This window comes from Ascaphus truei, chromosome 5 (genome assembly GCF_040206685.1).
Source record: "Ascaphus truei isolate aAscTru1 chromosome 5, aAscTru1.hap1, whole genome shotgun sequence".
Lineage (NCBI taxonomy): Eukaryota > Metazoa > Chordata > Amphibia > Anura > Ascaphidae > Ascaphus > Ascaphus truei.
Genome location: NC_134487.1, coordinates 188,683,281 through 188,706,461, shown reverse-complemented (window position 1 = coordinate 188,706,461; position 23,181 = coordinate 188,683,281). Strand labels below are relative to the sequence as shown.

The window sequence follows — 23,181 nt, the reverse complement described above, 5'->3', positions numbered from 1 at the left end:
TGTATTTATACTCCTCCTCATCCGCGGATCACGGATTTTTGTTTGAATTATTAATCCATTGCAAGGATTTTCAGCGACAGAAAAAAACATTAGTTGGATTGCCCTTTTTGAGACTGATCTGCGAAAATTAACCGAACAAAGAAACCGAACGTTCTGATGGGGATCCAAATCCGCAAAAATGTTTTTCCTATGTCTAGTGTGAAACACAATCAGTGCTCCATATAAGCAATTGTGTAATTTGTCAACAACGGCCCACTTTAGCACCAGGAATTCAAGCTTGTGGATTGGGTAATTTATTTCAGATGGCACACGTCCACTGCTCACAAATGCTACAAGTTACAGTTGTCAATGTTCCAAATTGACAAACGGGGTTCAGTTGATAATAAGTAGTTTATTGTACAGTATGATCATACTCATTCAAAAGTCTACAAGACTCTCTCTGCCAGGGAGTGTCCAGGCAGCAAACTTTATACATTTCATTTCCTTTGTTCAAAATGTGTTAGAAGAATCATCCCAGGAATAGTGGAAAAGAAGAGGACGCCTTTAAGCAAGGTAATGATACCTTAATTCAGGCACTTCAATCTGTATGGAATGAGATTGATTGCCTCTATGGATGACTTGATAAAGGTCAAGGCGGCACTACAAAAGTGTCTGTCCACAGCAATTGCTAAGTGCGTACTCCAGGAAAAAGAAAAGCATACGTTGGAGAGGGACATGGTGATCATGTCAAGTAACCTGGAGAAGGCATACGCTGATACTGCCCAGGACCAGCGTTTTATGGATCAAGTTGGTACAGCATTGGAAGCATCCCAGAAAGAAGTTCACAGGCTTACTACCGATCTGGAAGCCTCTCAGAAGAGTATTTTCCACTTTGACCAGAGGTGCATTCATGGAAAGAGATCTTCAAAGGATTTAGCAGTGGTTTAGAAACTGTAAACCATAATTGCAAGAATATGCAAGAAAAGAATTCAGTTATTTCTGTCCAGGTTAGTGATGGAGAAATGAAACTCCATGAATTAGAAGAGGAGGACTGGCTATTGATAGAAGAAAAGTCAAGGATGCAATTGCCACTGGAAGAAGCAGATGGTGCCTTGTAAAAGGAAAAAGGTAACTTCCTATGTTTCCAGTTAGAACTTTCAAAAATCAGAGCAGTCTCTGAAGGAAAGAATAGAAGCATCCTAACATTTCAGAGATACTACAGATCACTCATCCAAGGAAGGCTAGAGAGACAGCGTTATCTGCACAAACACTCCACAGCTGTCATCATACAGGCCGCCTATTGAGGGATGAAAATTTGGCTGCTTTGTCGCTGGAATAAAGCAGCCAACATTCTTCAGTCAACCGGGAGAATGCAACAACAAAGGAGGAAATATGAATATCTGAAACAATGTGTGATTGTACTGCAGGCAAATGTTAGAAGGGTCAGCAATAAAGACGCTATAGGAATATAAAGAAAGCTGCTTGTTTGATTCAGTCCAGATACAGATCCTGCGTCCAAACCAAGCAAGCTGTACGTTCCTATAAGCGCATTCGCTATGCTGTCTCAGTGCTATAGTCTGATTTCCACAAGATGCTGGAAAGAAGCAGTTCATGACAAAGAAGTGCAATGCTGATCCAGTCATTCTATTGTGCCCACGTGGTCCGAATCAGATTCCTTATTATGAAGGCTGCTGCAATCAAGGTACAATCAGTAACTAGAATGAGAAGGGCTTCACTGGATATTCAGTGGTGCTCTTATCTGAAGAAATTAAACACACACCTCTTGAAGTTCCTTGCAACCCCTGATGTACCTGTTAATGATGCTTATGTTCCTGGAAGAAGGATAAGACCACCTATGTTTGATTTCACGGCAGCACCCATGGTACCCTTTCCTGATGCCTTTGCTTCTGCGAAACCTGGAGGGTTGTTTGGAGGCTACCGTGAGTCGACCTTCCATTAAGGATACCCTGCTAAACCTGGAGCATTATCCTGAGGATTTCCCTGGAGAGGGGGGGAGTAATATCAGGAATTATCCAGACAGTTTAGGAGTTTTCCCTCTCCCCTTCTGTTCCTTGTCTGTCCACTGGGTGTGCTGCTGTTTCTGTCTGCTCTGGGGTTTCCTCTGTCTGTCTCCTCTTGGGTGCTCCTGTCTTCTGTCTCTGCCTGCTTTATAGTTTTCTGTTTCCTGCGCCTCTTTGCATTTGCTTTGTTTGTGTCCAGATTCCTTTTGCTTCTGCCCCGGCCCTACCCTGATTTTCTTCTGTTTCATTCCTTTTTGAGTCTTGTTAACATTATTAAAGGCCCCTGCTTATGGACTAGCTTGTCCCCGTCTTTATCCTGATGCCCAGTCCTGCTCACTGGTCTCAATTCCTGCTCACTTGTCTCAGTTCTTGGTCCCTGCCCCTGTTCCTGCCTTCTGGCTGCCTTGGTCCCGACGATCGTTACCTGCCGCCGCCACCGAACCTGCATGTGACCCTGATCATCCTTGCCTGCCGCCTGCCACTGAACCCTGCCTGTGACCCCGACGATCCTTGTCTTCCCTGCTGTTACGGCCATCAAGGTCCTATATTGCTCCTGGAGTCCCGTGACACATATCTCCTGTCATTTGTTGGCAGGCAGATCAGGAACAGTGTCTCTTATTCCTTATCATACCTTGTGATAGGTGGAGCAGATTAATTCTGCATTGTCCATAGTATAAATATATCTGTAGCAGGTGCTATATATTGAAGGATTGTTTGGAATGAAAATTGAATAAATACATTTTACTTACACAAAATGTACATTATCTAGCTAGATTCAATTTAAGCCGTTATTAATTGAATAGGAAAAGACTGGATATGTAACACTGAATATAATTTACCTCAAACCCATAATTACCAATTACCCCAGACTCCTACAACTATCCAATAGAACAGTAGATAGTTAATTAGGTAATTTGACTCCTACTGTATATGCGACTGACCCATTATTAAACATATCACTGTAATTAAGTTACTTTGGTCCTATGTTGGGCTGACCCTTTAACTCATTAAACATATCACAGTTCTTGGGTCACTTTAGTCTTTTGTTCGGCTGGCCGGCCCATTGACACATTAATCATGTCACTGTCATTAGGTTACTTTCGTCCTACGTGGGACTGACCTTTAACCCATTAAATATATGAAAATGATTGGGTCGCTTATGATCTTTGTTGTGCTGGCCTATTAACCCATTAAACCTGTCAGTTGCATTATGTCCTTCTAGTCCTACATGGGACTGACCCCTTTAATCCATTATTGATCTCTTGTTGTTAGTTCACTTTGGTCTTATATGACACTAACCCATTAACCTGTTAAACATGTCACTGTCATTAGGTCACTTTGCTACATGAGACTGACTCTTGCAAACACATTTGGATTTTAGGATTTGTTCCCAACTATTACCTATTAGTCTTCAGGCATCTTTTGCATAAAATAGTTTATTCAAACCCTCTGCTTAAGTTAAATTGTGATCAGTAGAAAACAATAGATAAGAAGAGAAGCAGGTTGCAGAAAACATGCCAATGCCCAAGATCTAGAGATAATGAATTAGCTGATCTCACTGCAGTTGGCTCAAACCTCTGTTTACGGTAAGAAGTTTGGTCCAGCATACATCCAGACGTCTGTGTGTAGCAGACCTCAAAGAAAAATCTGGCTCAGTGCAATTATAAGCTGGTACAGGAATGGTACGCCCATCGCTCCAAACAATAGCTTTTCCTTTGAGTTTAGCTCTGTCTCTTGCACTTCCCACACATGAGAACAGAGAGCCAGGTTATGGGCTATATGGTGTTATAATAAATCAGCATCTGTAACTGGCTGTTGAGGACATTGTGTAATGTGCACAATGTTACTAGCCATGCAGTGCTGTGTGTATCAACCTCTCCAGTCTCTTAAGTGTTGAAAGATAAATCCATACCCTTTTTAAAATGTATCCACAAAGGGCATTAAGGTCTGAAAATGTGAGGTCAAGTTAAGAGTAAATTTCATTTTGTGTCAATGTATTAAGGTGCTTTGCGACAGTTGTGTGTGTCCATGAGTGATATGGGAAGTGGTTATATATTCGGTAGGGAAGCAATTAGAACAGTAGTTATAGGGGGCGGTTATAGGAGCAGTTAGGGGAGTAGTTGTAGGGAGCGGTGGGTTGCACAGGTAAAAGGGACATTGCAGCTGCAGGTAGAAGCTTCTCCCCACTTTGCTTAGTTGCTTATTGCATGCTGATAAAAACTATCCTGCTGCTCTTCTTACATTAGGAACTAGTGATTAGCACAGGAGAGGAGCAGAATGTATAAGCACACTGTCACTAAACAGCTGATAAAGTTGGGGAGAAGCTGCATCTCCCCTTCCTCAGCACTGGGGAGAGGGAGACAGTGGGCTGCTGGAAAGGTCAGCAGTTAGAGGGCTTCAGGTAAAGCCCCAGAGTTATGAATGTGGCCCTTTGGCCACCTGTTGCCCACCAATGGGTTATAGGAATAGTTACGGATGACGTTATAGGAGCGGAGAGGAGGTAATGTGAATAGTCCTAGGAGCAGTTAAGGGAAGAGTTATTGGGAGTTGGCACATGAGCAGTCAGGAGAGTGATTGCATCACTGAGTAATATAATTAAATGCATTGAAGTTGGTGACTGTAGCTGCCATTATAGTACCCAATCTTTCTCAGTTCAAATATGCCAGGTCTGAGATGACTTTAACTAGATACTAGTTCAAATCCATTGCTCTGATTCTTCTTTTTAATTTTTTTTTTAACCAAATCTAATTCCTCTTTCCAAAATCCATCTAGAGAAGGCCTGCACAACTCCAGTCCTCGAAGGCCGCAAACAGGCAAGGTTTTCAGAATATCCCTACTTCAGCACAGCTGGCTCAATTAGTGACTCAGTATGATTGAGCCACTAATTGAACCAGCTGTGCTGAAGTAGGGAAATCCTGAAAACCTGGCCTGTTTGCAGTCCTTGAGGACTGGAATTGTGCAGGCCTGATCTAGAGATTTATCTAAACTTGGGGGATTGGGAGAGAAAATTTCAATTTAGTAGTATCTCCAGTTGTATATATGAACCCCCATTCATATGGGTTACTGGTTTACTGCAAGGGGATAATAGTGAATAGCATATACTAGGCCCCACCTGGTGTTGCCCAGGGGATACGGAAATCATAGTGGAGCACATAGGAGAGCAGAAAGTTTCTGGAAGGTTAGGTTCCTGGAGGACAAGAGAAGAGGAGCTACAGGAGTGTAGCTAGGAATTATATTCCTGATGTAATAGGAGAAATCATGCCCCCCTTGTTTGATATGTTACAGATAGCAAAGTAAAGCCTGAATTGTGCTGCAAAACTCCTGGCGCCCATCTTTTTCACCCTTGCTATCTCAGCGCCGAGCTGCCTGAATCCAGTACCCTGAATTGAGGTAAACTATGCTGAGTAGTCAAATACTGTTTGCCGATGTAAGCTACCTAAAACCCAGGTAGGGAGGGTTACATATACAGATGCAGCATCTGTTATTCGAACATTTCACGCGTTGTATCCTTTTGCTTACCGGGTCATGGTGCGTGATTTCTCTAAATATTCTCTTGTTAAAACGTGAGATTACTAGTGTTTTGATCGAGTGCAGAAAATAGCATTTTAGCGTTGTCTGCAATACCGTCGAGAAACAGAAGTGTGACGATCGCGAGTTGTTGTCTTAAAAATCTTATTGCAATTCAACCTGTCTTTTATTACTGTACAGTACTGCAAATGTGTGTAATTGTAATATGAAGATTAACCTTATGAGTTCATACAGTATACATGGGAAAGAAGTTAATTCTGAGTCTCCTTAGCCAAAAATACAATGTCGCCTCTTCTGCCGAATATAAAATATGATTCCCGCGAATGAGTGTTTCTCAAATTGGAACCTTGTTGAAACGCATATGCTTGTCATCACATTTTTGCGCATGCATGTCCTCATGTTCCTAATTAAATTACTGTACAGTAAGATACAGTGCATTTCATCGTAGTTGCTAGATACTGTATCTGCTAGACAGTAGTACAGTACTACTGCTGTTTGTGTATCTAAATAGTAACAAACACTTACATTTTCTAGCTTTATACTGTATTGTATAATACTGTATTCTGTACAGTATACAGTATCAATGACATTTTTATATATTTAAATGCCTTTAGAACATTGGGTATAGTACTATTGTAAGGGGGATATGCACTAAGCTCCATGCTTTTGCGACCGGATGAAATAAAAAAGCACGTCCGTTAAAAAGTGCGGTTCAGCTCTGGAGACCCCCTACACATCTACACTACTGTCAAAACACACATATCAATAAAGAATAATTCCTTACCGTAGCGGCTATCTGCAATGGTAATGAAGCTGCATTAATGTACATTTTAATAATAGTGCCGGAGCAGGGGGTCCTCTGAGCTGAACCGCATTGATTTCTGCCTCAGAGATCCCCTGCTTCCTGAGTTACAGCGCCGTTAGAGGGATGTCGCCGCCATCTTTATAGCGTCCAAGACGCGACGGGGACGCTATAAAGATGGCGGCGACACTGGGACCGATGCCCCAAACCGGGGCCTGTAACTTGGGAAGCAGGGGGTCTCTGAGGCAGAAATCAATGCGGTTCAGCTCAGGGGACCCCCTGCTCCCGCACACTATTAATAAAAATACATTAAAGCAGCTTCATTACCTTAGCAGCTATCCGCTAAGGCAATGAAGGGGTTAAGGCACAATAGCATGTTTATTGGGGACAATTGCCCCCAATAAACATAGCAATATACAACACACATCCCCCCCGCCCCCTAACACATACAATACAGTAATGGGCAAAATAACTATTATCCACATATGGATAATAGATTATTTGCCCATTATTAAACACATAAATCAGCATAAATAAATTGTGTTCTACTTACCCCCTGGCAATGATGGGCATCCGGTCACCCATCCTGTCCCCATTCATTTGTACAGTGGGTTATATATATATATATTATATATATATATATATATATATATATATATATATATATATATACATATAACACCAATATACAAATAAATGGTTCAGGATTACAGTACATAAACATGTATACATAAAAACATCAAATCTGAATCTCATAATTATCACATAATAAAATGAATCCAGCAGCACTTTTAAAAATAAATGATATGTCCTTTCCCAGCAAACCAGCAGCTAGACAAATGTATATCAAATGTCACACAATTGCAATGAGTGTGTACATGATGCAATTAATCTGTGCATCATGTAACACTATACAAAATCAATTTCAAATTAAAATACACTATGAACAATGTCCCCTAACCACCAATGCCATCCACAAAATCAAATAGAAACTAAGCAACATAAATACATTTATCAATCAATTAATTGCAGTCGCAGTCAAAGAAAGTTCAGTCCGCGCTCTTGCTTCCTAGTGTTGCAGAAATGAATTCTTCTCCCTCCTCTTGCTGCTCCTACGGCTTGAAGTGTATCCCCTCACTCCAAAAAACGTACTCCGGTGGAAGATCCCGCCAGCGAACAGAATGACCAAGAAAAAAAGCACAGGAGCGCACTAAGGTAAGGAAAACTTGTAAATGTATTAAACAATAAGGCAATAAAATAACTTACATGTAAGTAAGAATAAATGAGTATCCAGGTCAGCGAAATGTTCAACAGATCGGCATCATCATCAGTCAGACAGGGGGGCAATTTCAGTTCCGTTTATGTGGATATCCCGCTCGCTGGGACTCACTCTATGGCACTTGCTGCAGGAATCGCCTCCGCATGTATGCAGGTAGTGGCGTGGTATCCAAAGCTAATGCACATGTGTGGAAGGAAAGCCCCCTGTAGGCGTCTGTGGATGCCGGTTACGATGGAAAATCGTGATCGGAAGGGAACACAACGGTGTAAACTGGCCCCCAAAGATGGAATAGGGAAGCTAGTTGCACAGTTCACTCGCGACGCGTTTCGTATAGTAAATATACTTCATCAGGCTTATTTTGGGCACCTGTGTGGGGTCCTTTTGTATCCCACCAACTGCTATCATTGGCTGTTCGTTCTCAAATTACAAGCCAATCAAAGGACTAGAATGAGTAATTCATTCAAATCCACAACACTTGAGCAGACATATAATTATGGCCGCTATAGTGGTAAAATGATAGATCTATTAATAGACAATATTATTGTTATTTTTGAAATGGGGGATAACATCTCAAAAAAGGGGAGATGGCAGGACAATAGATACTCTAATGGTTGGATTTGGGTACACACAGTCACAGCCACGGGTATCCAAGAATAACAAGTGTACATTCAACAAAGATAAAAACATGATCATAAGTAATAATAATCACATAAATGCAATATAAATGACATAACAAATTACAACAACATGAAAACAAAAAGGAAAGAGAAAAGAAATAAGAAAGAAAAGATTAAAATGGGGGAGTAAAAAATAAAAAAGAGGAAAAAATGTATGATTCACATACAGCACTAGGTATTCCAAGGCAGTCTCCCAACCCGGTACTAATCAAGCCTCACCCTGCTTAGCTTCCGAGATCAGACGGGATCAGGCACTTTCAGGGTTGAATGGCCGTAGGTATTTTGTGATGCTCTCAATGGGTTAAGCAAAATAAATAAAGTAACACAAATATAAATGTAAGAGCCAGACCAGAGAGGCTCCATATAAACAATGAGCAATATATAAATGACAGATTGTACAGTAGATATTCCTCTCCTCTAGGTGTTTTGACTCCCACTATTTATCTCAAAAATGGTGTCAACTCTACATAGTCATTTAACCCCCCAGGATGTTTTGTTTGGAGGGTAAAGATCCAAAACTGTTCTCTTTTTGCAATTTGAAGATCTCTGTCACCGGCTCTAATATTGGTTGCTATGTGCTCAATACCCATGTATTTAACTCCTGCAGTGCTACACTGATGAACATCTCTAAAGTGGGTTAAAAGATGTGTGAGGGGTTTCGCTGAGATTAACAGTTTAGGGATATTAACTATGTTTCTAAGGTGTTCCATAATGCGTATTTTTAAATGACGCTGGGTGCGGCCTACATATTGTAGACCGCACCCACATTGTAATATATAAATCACATAAGTTGTTAGAAAGTCAATATAGGTATTGATCTCATACTGATGATCTGTCATATGTGATTTAAAACAATTCTGCGTCAACATTTTTTAACAGATTTTACATTTATTACACCTGTAATTCCCTTTAATACCTAACACATCTCTTAGATCTTTTTTCTTATAGGAAGTTGTACCTTTTAGAAGACTAGGAGCCAAGATAGTTTTTAAATTGTTTGATTTTGTGAAATCAATAGGGGGTTTACTTGCCAGAAATTTAGACAACATTGGGTCCATACATAAGATATGACAATGTTTGTTTAAAATGTATTTTATTTTGTTATGAGAACTATTAAATTTAGTAACAAAATATGGTGTTTCTTTTTCTGATTTTGTTTCTGAGTATCCCTAGTAATTCGAACATTGGTTGGTGAATGAGGAGGACTGGATTCATCCTCTAATACTTTATTTAATAAATCTGGATTTCTATTCAAAGTAACAACTGAATTCCTTTGTTTTTTGGTTTTATGTGTAATTAATTTGTTCCTATCAATGTTCAATGCTTTATTATAGGCACTAGAAATCAACATATCATCATAACCCTTTTGATGAAAGCGGTCAAAAAGGATTAGGGATTGTTCTTTAAATGCTTCCACATCTGCACAATTTCGTCGGATACGTAAAAATTGGCTGAAAGGGATGTTATTAATACATCTCCTTTCATGTCCACTTGTGGGGTGTAAAAATGAATTAACATTAGTAGTTTTGAAGTGGGTTTTGGTCAAAAGTTGGTTTTCAGCAACATAAATCTCCAAATCTAAAAATATAGTATTGGATTTATTTATTTCACTAGTAAAGGTGAGATTAAAATTATTGGTATTTAATTGTGATACAAATTGATCAAAAGAATCGTGATCGCCATCCCAGACAACGAACACATCGTCGATGTATCTCCGCCACATAACTAATTGCGGCGGAGATACATCGACACTCCTTATGTATAGCGACTCCCACCATCCCATATACAAATTGGCAAAAGAAGGTGTAAATCGTGTCCCCATAGCCGTGCCACATAGTTGTAAGTAAAACTAGTGTTCAAACAAAAAATAATTGTGTTTTAATATAAATTCTATTGAATCGTGAATAAAACAATGTTGAGAAAGTGGTAAGGTGCATGTAGTGCTAAGAAGTAATCTATAGCCTCTAAACCCCCACTATGTGGAATGGATGTGTAAAGTGCTTGAACATCAATAGTGGCCAAACAATAAGTGTCCTTCCAAACAAAATCTGTGAGAATAGTGAGAAGAGAGGTGGTATCAAGTAAATGTGATAGTATAGAAGGTACAAGTGGTTGTAAAAATGAATCAACGTAAAATGAAAGATTAGCAGTAAGTGAATTAATCCCCGAAATAATAGGACGTCCCGGTGGATTAGTAAGTGATTTGTGAATTTTGGGTAAGTGATACATAATACGGATAGTGGGAGCCGCACAACACAGAAAGTCAAACTCGTGTTTAGTAAGAACATTATTCTTGTATGCATTTTGGAGCATACTTGTTAAATTTGATTGATATTGTATTGTTGGATCCCCAATTAATTTACAATAGGATGTATGATCCGACAATAGTCTTATCGCCTCCAAACAGTAGTCTACCCTATTTTGAAGAATGATTCCCCCACCTTTATCTGCCTCCCGCACAACTGTATTCAAATCTAACTGTAATGACTTCAGAGTATGTTTTTCTTGAACAGTAAGATTATTTGTATGGTTCACTGACATTACCTTAGATTGACCAAGTTCATTGAAATCCCTTTCAACTAATTTGTTAAAAATTTCAATGAAATTGCCCCTTGAATGATATGGATGAAAAGTAGAATTTGGTTTAAAAGATGAATGTTGGATAGACATATCATCTATTGTATTGGTTGAACCTTCATCTATTAAGGACATTAAATTCACTAGGTGGTTCTGTTCATCTATGGACAGTGTATCAACAATAGGGTTTACAGTATCTGGTGATGATATTTGTTTGCCTTGGTTTGAGAAGAAGTGTCTACTTAGAGTCAATTTTCTATTAAACTTTTGAAGATCTATATACTGTATAGGTCAAAGTTATTGACTCTGCGTGTGGGAGCAAAGGAGAGACCTTTTCCCAATAGATTCATGAGGGTATGGTCTATAAGATAATTGGAGAGGTTGAAGATGCCTTTGGATTTTAATACTAAGTAATCTGGATAGGTATTGAGGGGGGGGGTGTAGTTCTCTTTCCCTTTTCTCCCCTTCCTCTGTTCCCTCTTCTGATTCCTGTCTTTCCCCTATCATCTTGTTTGAGGTCTCTAATATGGGTGGGTGGTTTGAATCCCAGACGGATATTGTTCGTCTCATTTTCTCCAACCTGTTTAAAAAAATTTCATTTTCTAATTCTTCCTTTTTATCAGTTAGAACCTCAAATTTGTTTTGAAGTGGAATTACAGTTGTTTGTTTCTCTATTTCCTCTCGTTTGTTAGTGTAGTTTCTATGATTACTGTTATCTCTCCTATTGTGTATAACCTCTTGTTTTTTGTGATATTTCTGTTGCCTAGAATAATTAGGGTTCCAATTTGTAGATTTTCTAGTATTGGCTACCTTTCCAACATCATCTAAAATGTCATTTCTTTGATATTTGGATGGGCGTCTAGTGTGCTTTTCATGTGGGGGTCTTGAATGAAAGCTGGGGTCTTTAGGTGTTCTGGGAATATTCTGATTAGATTTTGTCTGTTTTGTCTGTAATAAACCCTTTGATGGGGTTTTATTTGTGACTTTAGTTTTCTTAGCCTCATATGGAGTGGTAGCTTCATCTATATCAGATTCTTTAATTGTTTCCCAACACCTCTGAATATTTAAAGCGTAATCCCTTTTATCTCTGAGGAATTTTTTGTTTTTATTTATCAAGATTAAATTCTCAGATTTCCTCAACTTGACATTCATATCTCTAGTTAGTTGAGGTAATTTATCTAAGCATGGAATCTTTAAAATTTCATTTTTAATTTTAATTTGAGTATCTACCTCAATTACTTCTTTTTTCCTTTCTAAAATAAGTAACTGGATTAGCTCAAATGAGCAATGGTCGAGAATTCTCTCCCATTCTTTAGAGAACTCTGTATTAACCAGGCCAAATGTTGCGGGTTTTAAAATTCTAAGTCCCCTAGGTATACGGCCACATCTTACATATTCCTCCAATGTGGCCATATCTAACCAAGATTAAGGGCCTCATTCAGAGAGGGTTGATAAAAATTATCGCCAGGGCATTTAAAATGCCGTTTTTTTTGGGTGTTGCTATCACGGAAGGCTCGATTACCAGTAATAGCAAAATTCCCAAAACGGGTGAGTTGCTGCCAGCGAGAGCCTCCAGCCTCTGAAAAGGCCTAAACCGGCAATTCATTTCTGCTGCAGAGAGAGCGGAAATGTCGCCCGAAATTTTTTTATTTTAATATACATTTCTTTCATAGTGTAGAGGTGCAGGGGTCTCCGGAGCTGAACCACGCTGGTTTTATGTCCAGGGACCCCCTGCTTCCCGAGATACAGGCACCTTTATGGGGTGCCGGTATCTCCTATGCAAGGAAATGTCCCGGTCACGTGACGCGGGACATTTCAATGCAGAGAGATACCGGCACCCCATAAAGGTGCCTGTATCTCGGGAAGCAGGGGGTCCCCGGACATAAAACCAACGTGGTTCAGCTCCGGAGACCCCCTGTACCTCTACAATATGAAAGAAATGTATATTAATAAATATTTTAATAAACATTAATACACCCCCCCCCCTCCGCCCAAACCCATACAGTACAGTAATATGCAAAATAACTATTATCCAGATATGGATAATAGATTATTTGCCCATTATTAAACACTGCATTAGCATACAAAAATAAAGTAAATAAATACAGTTATACTTACCACAACAGCAGGTCCCTCTGTCCTCCGTAGCAAGAAAGCATATACAGTATATACATAATAAAGACATTCTAATGGCCCCTAACCCCTTAATCACCTTAGTGGTTACTAACCGCTATAGTCATTAAGGGGTTAACCCACCATGACCCGATACAAACCCGGGAGGCCTAAGCACCCACCCTGACTGACTATACCCACCCTGTACCCATTGAGTTGTATAGTGGTACATCATACCCATATAATAATAATAATATGGGCATGATAAGCCTCTATAGCACTCAATGGGCACCCTAATTACAATACATTAATACACAAGACACACAATAATAAAAAATAACTAAACTCCAAAAAACACACTTCACTAAATAAAAACAGTAGCCAGCTACTCCAATCAATACAAGCAATAACAACATCAACAATGAATGAATTAAACCATTAACCAATCAAAACAATTAATTCCTAAACAAACTCAAAATGAATAGTAACACTAACCAATCCAAACAATGAATTACTACAACATTAATGAATTTAAACAGTAAAATACAAAGAAAGAAATTCTAACAATATCTGAACTAACCATAAAAGGCATTAGCTAACATAATATAACATTAACTACAAACGAACACCAATCGCAAACCTTTTATTAGCATTAAGCATGAACAAACAATCAATCACATCCACATAATAAACTGAAATGAAAAAAAGCAACAGCAATACAAAGCCAGAAATGCCCCCCAAATATTGTCATAATAATGTATTAATCTGTACCGTAAAGTGGTACAGATTAATATATTATCAGTCAATGTGCCTCCCCACAAAAATAAAAAAACACATCCAAATAATAAATCTATAAAAAGAGACATTTACAAACATAGAATATATTACTTACCATTAGAAGCGGTGGCCCTCCGACTATCGGGGTAACAGGAAGCTCACGTACCTTGAAGGCCTCCAACAGCATCCGATGCCATCCGCCAAGAAGATCCAGATCAGGTACCCAAATCTTCTTTTTTATTTCTTTAATCACCTTCTTCTATCTTCATCTGTCACCATTTCTTGATCTTCTTAATCTTCTATCTTCTTGTTATAATCCAAAAAGCCCCATGGTAGATCCCAACCGATGTTGTCTCGTCGTCTTCTTGGGCTCAAATGAGGCGTCACGGTCTTAAATAGGGCTTGTGACGTCACATTTAGCCTCAAAATGGTTAACAGCCACCTGATTGGCTGTTAAAACCATGTTCCGACTTTAATTTTTTTTTGACATGATGTCACTTAAAGGGAATGATGCCAGCCAATCAGAATGGCTTTGCTTCATTTGCCTTTAAGATGATGTCACGAAGCCGGCGTCACATGGTATTTCAGCCAATCAGATCGTGGGAACCAATTCCACACTCTGATTGGCTGAAATACCTTGTGACACAGCGGCCATCTTGGATTTAGTGACGTCATGTTAAAGGGAATGATGCCAGCCAATCAGAATGGCTGTGCTTAATTTGCCTTTAAGAAGAAAATCAACAAAACCCTATGCCTGTTCAGGCAGCCGGAAGACACCTTGCAGAGGGACCTGCTGATGACGTCGACGAGAGGGAACCAAGTGATGACGTCAGCGCGACCGGATCGAAGCACATATTACATGGAGGATCAAGTCTGCTGACAATCATGAGAATACAGGGGGGTAATTAGTGGTTGTCAAGAGAGAGAGGATTTGGCCCGGGATTAAAGGGGTTACACCCCATTTGGCCACCCTCTACTCTCACCTGGGAAGCAAGGGGTTAACTGGACTGGGGCCCAGTAATGTGGTTTTTACCTTGCTTCAGTATCCAACTGTTTATTCCCCTGTATAAATGTATTGTTTCTGTGACAGTGTCTGCACCACACACACACTGGGGCTTAAGGGGTTAATGAGCTACAGTTTAGGAAAATACAAATGTGGTGTGTCTTTTCAGAAATATCTGGGCTTCAAAAGGCTTGATTGAAGTTGGGTGTGAAAAGTACAGAGGGGGTTTGATGAATGTTAACACATCTTGCTGGTAGAGATAGCTAGGCCCATGTCTGGGGCATTGGGTGTGAAATCTAGCACCTGTGACAAATGTTCTCTACACACGAGTCCCTGCTACAAAGGATTTATTGACCAGGGGTTATGGGGGCCAGGGGTGCGGTTACCCAAGGAGATATCAGAATGAGTGACCTTATTAAATATAAGAATATTATGAGATGTCCTCGGCTGAACGTGCTAAAATCTACATATGTATATTCGTGGGACTGATTCGCACATAAGGATTACAGACACATGATGTCTAGCAGGTACTAAGAGACAGATATTAATATCTCTCTTAATTTTAGTATTACACAGTAATATTTGGTCTTATGGGAGTGTCATGCGTGCCGGAATGTATTAATATGCTCGCGTGCCAGTAAGTATCACTGAACTGAAGTTATGAAGTTATTTAGATAGGAAAAGCAGTTTTTTAAACGTCCTTGGGTGGGAGGAGTTTTACTCTGTGGAAAACTGTCAACCTCACCACTGATTTATGAGAGGGGCTGGGTTTAGGTGGTATTCAATGGGAAATAATTGTATAAGAACCAGGCTCAGCCTATGGCTATTGTCTTTCGTGTCTTTTGTGATTTTCAAGATTGCTGTATGAACTGCTAGTTACGATTTCTGACTATTTCATCATTTCCATCTTATGTAAGTGTCATATTTTGTCTGTTATTTGTATATCTCGTGTGTTCACCTTTTTCAAGGAATAAAATATATTTTATCATATCTAAGTCTCGTTCAGTTCAATCCAGTTATATTTGGTGTGTATTATTAATAGCCTGTTACAAAGTCATCGTCACAGGCATTAATAAAACTGGTGGCAGCGGCGGGATTGAACTGGACCTATGTTACAGTGTTCTGCGGGATTCTGTGATATAGTGGGAACTCGAGAATAATTGCGAGTTCCTGGGACTAAAGATATTGAACACACAGTGTACAACATATAACACAAGATATGGCACCTCCTCGCTGTTCCCCTACTTGTGAGATGCATTGCCTGCAGAACCAAAGTGCTGGCCATCCGTGTGACTGGAGCCGGGCACCGAGACCGGAGGAGTGTATCAAGTCGGCGCGGGGACCAGCAGCCGGCAAGGCTGAGAGAGAGGCAGCGATCGGTGAGCATGAAACCCTGCAGGCTCAGCAAAGATCCACAGCTGCAGCCGCCGTAACCATCAAACCGCCCGGAGAGCAGGGAATGGACCCAGCTCCGGGATGGCAGAGACTTGTGGAGGGAGCGGGTGGTCTCGGAGACCACAGAAGTCTTGCACCAGAAGAGGTAACGGCCATTGCGGTGGCCCATCCATTTTCCATGAAAGAGCTAGCACTGGTGTGTGCGTTGGGCAAGACGTGGTTTTCAGCGAAGTGGCCCCAGTTCATGGCGTTGGTGCCGCACCGACCCGCTTACCCCCTCCCAGAGCCAGGCGCTCAAGCAACTCCGCGCTGGACGCAGCAGCCCCTCGCGGGGGGTCGTCCACCGGCGGCGGAGAAGCTCCGGCAGGTGCTGCGGCACTGCCAACAAACGTGCCACAATAATGCCCAGTGCCCGGACCATGCGCTGTCGGGTGAAGAAGCCCCTCAGGGCTAGCGCTCATGAGCTGTGGAAGAGATGACCCCATTAGCGGCGGAGAGCAGCGGCCATCCATCAGATCCCGGCGGCGAACCGGCGGCGGCGGAGAAGAAGCCGCCATTTCGGCATCCTGCCGGCGGCAATTTTATTTGGGGGGAGTGTTGGGGTATGCGGGAGGTGGGTGTTTCACATTATTTGGCGGAGTCGGCGATTCCCAGCGATGACCGGAGCCCCACAATCCACGCCGGCGACCCTGCACCAAAGCCGGGTACTGTTGCGGCAGTTACCCGGGGCTCGCCCATGGCGGCGACGGTGGCGGAAGAGCCACGATTCCGGCAAAGTGCCGGAGCCCTTTCTGAGTGGGGGGAGGGACAGGGATTGCGGGAGGGGGTTATTCTACCTGGTTGGGATGGAGCCGTGTTACTCCACAAAGACCTGGGACCCTTGTCCTGCGCCGTTTTACCTGAACCAAGCCCGGGCGCTGTTGCGGCAGCGGCCCGTTGTTGCCCGGCCCAGATGATGCCGGTGGCGGCCACTCCAGTCCCCCTGCAATCGGGCCCAACGAAGGCAGCGGTCTCTGCGGGGACCAGCGAGGTAAGCCAGACTAAGTCGCAGACTGATCCAAACACAAGGAGGGGAAAAGGGGAAGTGGAAGGGGAAGGAATACCCTCGCTACTGCTTGCTGGATGTGGCTATGTGGAGGTGCTACTATCAGGGGTAATGTCAAATAGAAAAAACAGAGAGAGGTAGAACCCCAAGGAGAGCACTCTACCAATGTGTAGCCAAAATGTATCAGAACCTAGTAAGGTGGGTGAGTAATGAATTAATTAAAACCAGAAACTTTAATTGAGTCTTAACTCTAAATATAAAATAATATGGGGAACACTATAGGTCAAGTAATATACTAATGATAGCCAGTGTACAGTGAATTAATATTAAAAATGAGCAAAGCAGACCACAATAAACTCTGTACTGTAAACCCAGAGTCTGGGATATGGCCGCACGATAACACTAGTGGTGTAGAGTAGATCCAAAGGATGGTTATAGGTCAAAACAGGTAACGGTAAGTGTCTAGTTTGTACTATGTCGTATGGCATAAATCAGCATGTCGATATCAACGCTGACTGTAGCAGTATACAGGTATAGCTGGTTACTTGTACAGGTTAGTGGTATTGTACCTATATCAGTAGCACAGCACACAGAGTCAGTTATCTGTGTAAATAATGCCAAAAGCCGTGCCTGTTGGTGGTGGATCTCTATGTACAAAAGCCCCTTGATGTTAGTATGGTGCGTGAGTATTGTACACACAAGTTAGTGGTATTGTACCTATATCGCTAGCACAGCCCACAGAGTCAGTTATCTGTGTAAACAATGCCAAAAAGCCGTGCCTGTTTATGGTGGTTCTCTGTAAGTATAAGCCACCTGGTAGTGCGGTGCGTGAGTGTTGTACACACACATACACGTAGCAGTATACAGGTATAGCTGGTTACTTGTACAGGTTGGTGGTGTTGTGCCTATATCAGTAAGACCGCACTAACACCAGGTGGCTTATACTTACAGAGAACCACCATAAACAGGCACAGCTTTTTGGCATTGTTTACACAGATAACTGACTCTGTGGGCTGTGCTAGCGATATAGGTACAATACCACTAACTTGTGTGTACAATACTCACGCACCATACTAACATCAAGTGGCTTTTGTACATAGAGATCCACCACCAACAGGCACGGCTTTTGGCATTATTTACACAGATAACTGACTCTGTGTGCTGTGCTACTGATATAGGTACAATACCACTAACTGGTACAAGTAACCAGCTATACCTGTATACTGCTACAGTCAGCGTTGATATCGACATGCTGATTTATGCCATATGACATAGTACAAACTAGACACTTACCGTTACCTGTTTTGACCTATAACCATCCTTTGGATCTACTCTACACCACTAGTGTTATCGTGCGGCCATATCCCAGACTCTGGGTTTACAGTACAGAGTTTATTGTGGTCTGCTTTGCTCATTTTTAATATTAATTCACTGTACACTGGCTATCATTAGTATATTACTTGACCTATAGTGTTCCCCATATTATTTTATATTTAGAGTTAAGACTCAATTAAAGTTTCTGGTTTTAATTAATTCATTACTCACCCACCTTACTAGGTTCTGATACATTTTGGCTACACATTGGTAGAGTGCTCTCCTTGGGGTTCTACCTCTCTCTGTTTTTTCTAAGTCGCAGACTGACCCTGACTTATTTTTTCCTATGACTGTACCCCGTTGTTTCACTATAGGGGTGACCGGGGGGTGGCAGGAGATAGGGGTACCAGGGGAGGGGAAGGAAGGGCAGCTTGTAGGGCAGCCAGGCTTCCTCATTACCCTGGTGGAGTACTGCACCGACACACTTTATTCGAGCAAATACCCGGTATGTACCTGGCAGATACCTGGAATGCGCCACTCCTCACCTCTGACAAGCCCCGTTGCATTTGCCTTCCCAGCCTGGGTTCATGCCTGGCTGATGGGCGGCTTATCTGTTAAATGATAATGATTAGGATTTAATAGGCTGCAATGCTTCGCGTGTCTACCAGATGGCATAAATTCATGAATTGTAATGCAGTATATATATATATACTGTGCAGTATTGCAGCCAGCGGGAATAAAATGCTTCAATCCCTGCTTGGAAAATAACTCAATGCACTCGGGCAGAAAACAGTCACAAACCTCAATACACCCGGGTATACCCGAATTCGTGGGACTAGCCAAGCTCGAATAAAGTGTGTCGCCAGTGTAGCAAAGGGACTCTCAGTTAAGAGCCCCACTGTTGCAGCCTTGCTATGGGCTGGAGGTATCAGGGGTTGTGGCAAAGTTAGACCACCCCAGGGTTACCTACCGGCCAGGAGCTAAGGTGGGTGCATCTGCACCAGCAACCCTGAACTCACCTCCTGTAATGGGGGCACAGCTTCAGGGAGAGGGGCTAGCCCCGTTAGCACCCAGCTCTAGGGTAGGATTGCCTGGGAGAGGGTTGGGTGGGCCAGTGGGAACCGGGGAGGGAGGGCAGCAAGTGAGCATCCAGATCTCCCCATTACCCTGCCAGAGCCTCAGGGGGTCTCTCGGTTTAGAGCCCCACTGTTGCAGCCTTGCTATGGGCTGGAGGTATCAGGGGTTGTGGCAAAGTTAGACCACCAAGGAAAGTACGGGGGTTAGGGAATGATCAACTAAATCATACTAATTGAAATATTGAAAACAATAATATCTTCTAATCGATAATTATCAATGCAGGTAGGTGCAACCGTGAATAGAAGTGAATCAGGGAAAATAAGGGATACAATGTGTTTGTATCCCTGAAGAAATTCACTTATATGCACACTCCTGGGAGTAAAATATAACTTTTAATACACAATACTTAAAACATATATTACAGAGAAGGGAGGTATAATAAACATTAAAAATGAATTAAATAGTATAGATACATGCACCCAATAATTGCTCTCAAGAAATGTATATAGATACTCCAGTCAATAATTGTTACTGGAATCCTAGAGGCTCAAGGGGGTGCAACCAGCCAAGGTGAGCCCAAAAGAGCTCAACACTTGCAAACACTCGTGCAGAAAATGCATTAACAAACGTAGCAGCAGGGGTTAATCACTGCCTTCATGGAAATACTGATTAGCAACACTGCATAGTTGATGCCATACACTTGCTGCTACACTGTTTTTAGATATATGTCTGCACTAGTGAATATGCTTGAAAAAACACTATGTTAAAACAGCCCCATAACGGGACTCATTACATAATCACGCGTCCAACACGCGTTTCCCTCCTACTATGGAGCTTCGTCAGGGACAATAGTTTTTTTTCCAGCATATTCACTAGTGCAGACATATATCTAAAAACAGTGTAGCAGCATCATCTATGCAGTGTTGCTAATCAGTATTTCCATGAAGGCAGTGATTAACCCCTGCTGCTACGTTTGTTAATGCATTTTCTGCACGAGTGTTTGCAAGTGTTGAGCTCTTTTGGGCTCACCTTGGCTGGTTGCACCCCCTTGAGCCTCTAGGAATCCAGTAACAATTATTGACTGGAGTATCTATATACATTTCTTGAGAGCAATTTTTGGGTGCATGTATCTATACTATTTAATTCATTTTTAATGTTTATTATACCTCCTTTCTCGGTAATATATGTTTTAAGTATTGTGTATTAAAAGTTATATTTTACTCCCAGGAGTGTGCATATAAGTGAATTTCTTCAGGGATACAAACACATTGTATCCCTTATTTTCCCCAAAGTTAGACCACCCCCAGATTCCCTCCCAGCCAGAAGCTAAGGTGGGTGCATCTGCACCAGCAACCCTGAGCTCCTCTCCGGTAATGGGGAGGCAGTGTCAGGGAGATGGCCTCACTCAGGTGTCCCTAGGATTCAGGTTAGAATTAGCTAGGGAGAAGCAGAGTGAGGGAAGGCTGCAGGTAGGTAGCCAGCATCAGATCTCAGTGGGAGAAGAAGGGCTAGTGGTAGCCGGGAAGGGAAAGCAGCAGGTATGGCAGCTAGAGTCCCCCATTACCCTGGCAGAGCCTCAGGGGGTTTCTCAGATCAGCAACCCCCTGTTGCAGCCTGGCTATGGGCTGGGGGTATCATGGGCAGTGGCAAGCTTGTGCCACCCCAGGGATACCTGCCAGCCAAGAGCTAAGGTGGTTGCATCTGGAGAGGTGCCCCTGAGCTCATCCCTGGTAAGGGGGAGACAAGGTCAGGGAGGTAGGTGCACTCAGGTAGTTCCAGTGTCTGGGTTAGGATTGCCCAGGGGGAGAGGAGTGCAGGTGGGCTGTAGGGAGGTAAGCAGCAGGAGTCATCAGCAGGGGCTGAGGTGCTGGGTCTAGGGGAGGCTAGGCAGGGAGACACTGGGGAGCAGGGGGAGATAGGAGGTCAGTGGGGTGTCAGGCAGCTGGCCGAAGCTAGGGATGGGCTAGGTAGGCAGGAGGTACCTTGTTCTGACTGGCCAGGAGTGACCCCCCTGACAGATTCCCCAGGGTTCCCAGAGGAGGGGCTGTGGGTAGATAGGCAGCCAGGGAGGAGAGTCAAGGTTATAGCGGAGCAGCTACAGGTGGGCACAGGGCCAGGGCAGGTAGGGTCCCTACAGGATAGTGACATAGCTCTTTCCCACACTTGGTTGACAGGAAAGCGACGGTCTGTGCTTGATAGCTGGTCTCTCGCTGATGCAGAGACATGCCAGTCTCTGGGTAGTATGCGGCCTGGTCTGCAGAGATGCCCCTTCACCATGGACTTGGTTCACCAGGCACAGGGTGGGGGGCAGAGGGAGGCAAAGGAGAATGCCCGGCAGCCACGGTGGAGCCCTGCTCAGCAGGATCTGGACTTCACTGTCCACTGTAGCCATGACAATGTACTGGACAATGCCAGAGGACAATTTTGCCAGGCCAATCCCTCAGGACTTATTGAGTGCTTCAAGGACGCCAGTGGTGTCCCAGTGCCAGGGAAGGCAGCTAGGGCACCAGGCACCCATTGAGCAGGGGAGCTGTCAAGAGAGAGAGGATTTGGCTCGGGATTAAAGGGGTTACACCCCATTTGGCCACCCTCTACTCTCACCTGGGAAGCAAGGGGTTAACTGGACTGGGGCCCAGTAGTGTTGTTTTTACCTTGCTTCAGTATCCAACTATTTATTCCCCTGTATAAATGTATTGTTTCTGTGACAGTGTCTGCACCACACACACACTGGGGCTTAAGGGGTTAATGAGCTACAGTTTAGGAAAATACAAATGTGTTGTGTCTTTTCAGAAATATCTGGGCTTCAAAAGGCTTGATTGAAGTTGGGTGTGAAAAGTACAGAGGGGGTTTGGTGTATGTTAACACATCTTGCTGGTAGAGACAGCTAGGCCCATGTCTAGGGCATTGGGTGTGAAATCTAGCACCTGTGACAAATGTTCTCTACACACGAGTCCCTGCTTCTAAGGATTTATTGACCAGGGGTTATGGGGGCCAGGGGTGCGGTTACCCAAGGAGATATCAGAATGTTATTAAATATAAGAATATTATGAAATGTTCTCGGCTGAACGTGCTAAAAGCTACATATGTGTATTCATGGGACTGATTCGCACATAAGGATTACAGACACATGATGTCTAGCAGGTACTAAGAGACAGATATTAATATCTCTCTTAATTTTAGTATTACACGGTAATATTTAGTCTTATTGGGAGCGTCATGCGTGCCGGAATGTATTAATAAGCTCGCGTGCCAGTAAGTATCACTGAACTGAAGTTATGAAGTTATTTAGATAGGAAAAGCAGTTTTTTAAACGTCCTTGGGTGGGAGGAGTTTTACTCTGTGGAAAACTGTCAACCTCACCACTGATTTCTGAGACGGGCTGGGTTTAGGTGGTGTTCAATGGGAAATAATTGTATAAGAACCAGGCTCAGCCTATGGCTATTGTCTTTCGTGTCTTTGTGATTTTGAAGATTGCTGTATGAACTGCTAGTTACGATTTCTGACTATTTCATCATTTCCTTCTTAAGTAAGTGTCATATTTTGACTGTTATTTGTATATCTCGTGTGTTCAACTTTTTCAAGGAATAAATTATAT

General features: G+C 42.5%; 1 pseudogene; it reads right to left on the bottom strand.

The window, feature by feature from the left end:
• Nucleotides 1-8,446: 8,446 nt before the first annotated feature.
• LOC142496356 (5S ribosomal RNA) lies at nt 8,447-8,565 on the bottom strand (annotated as a pseudogene).
• Between the last annotated feature and the right edge of the window lie 14,616 nt (nt 8,566-23,181).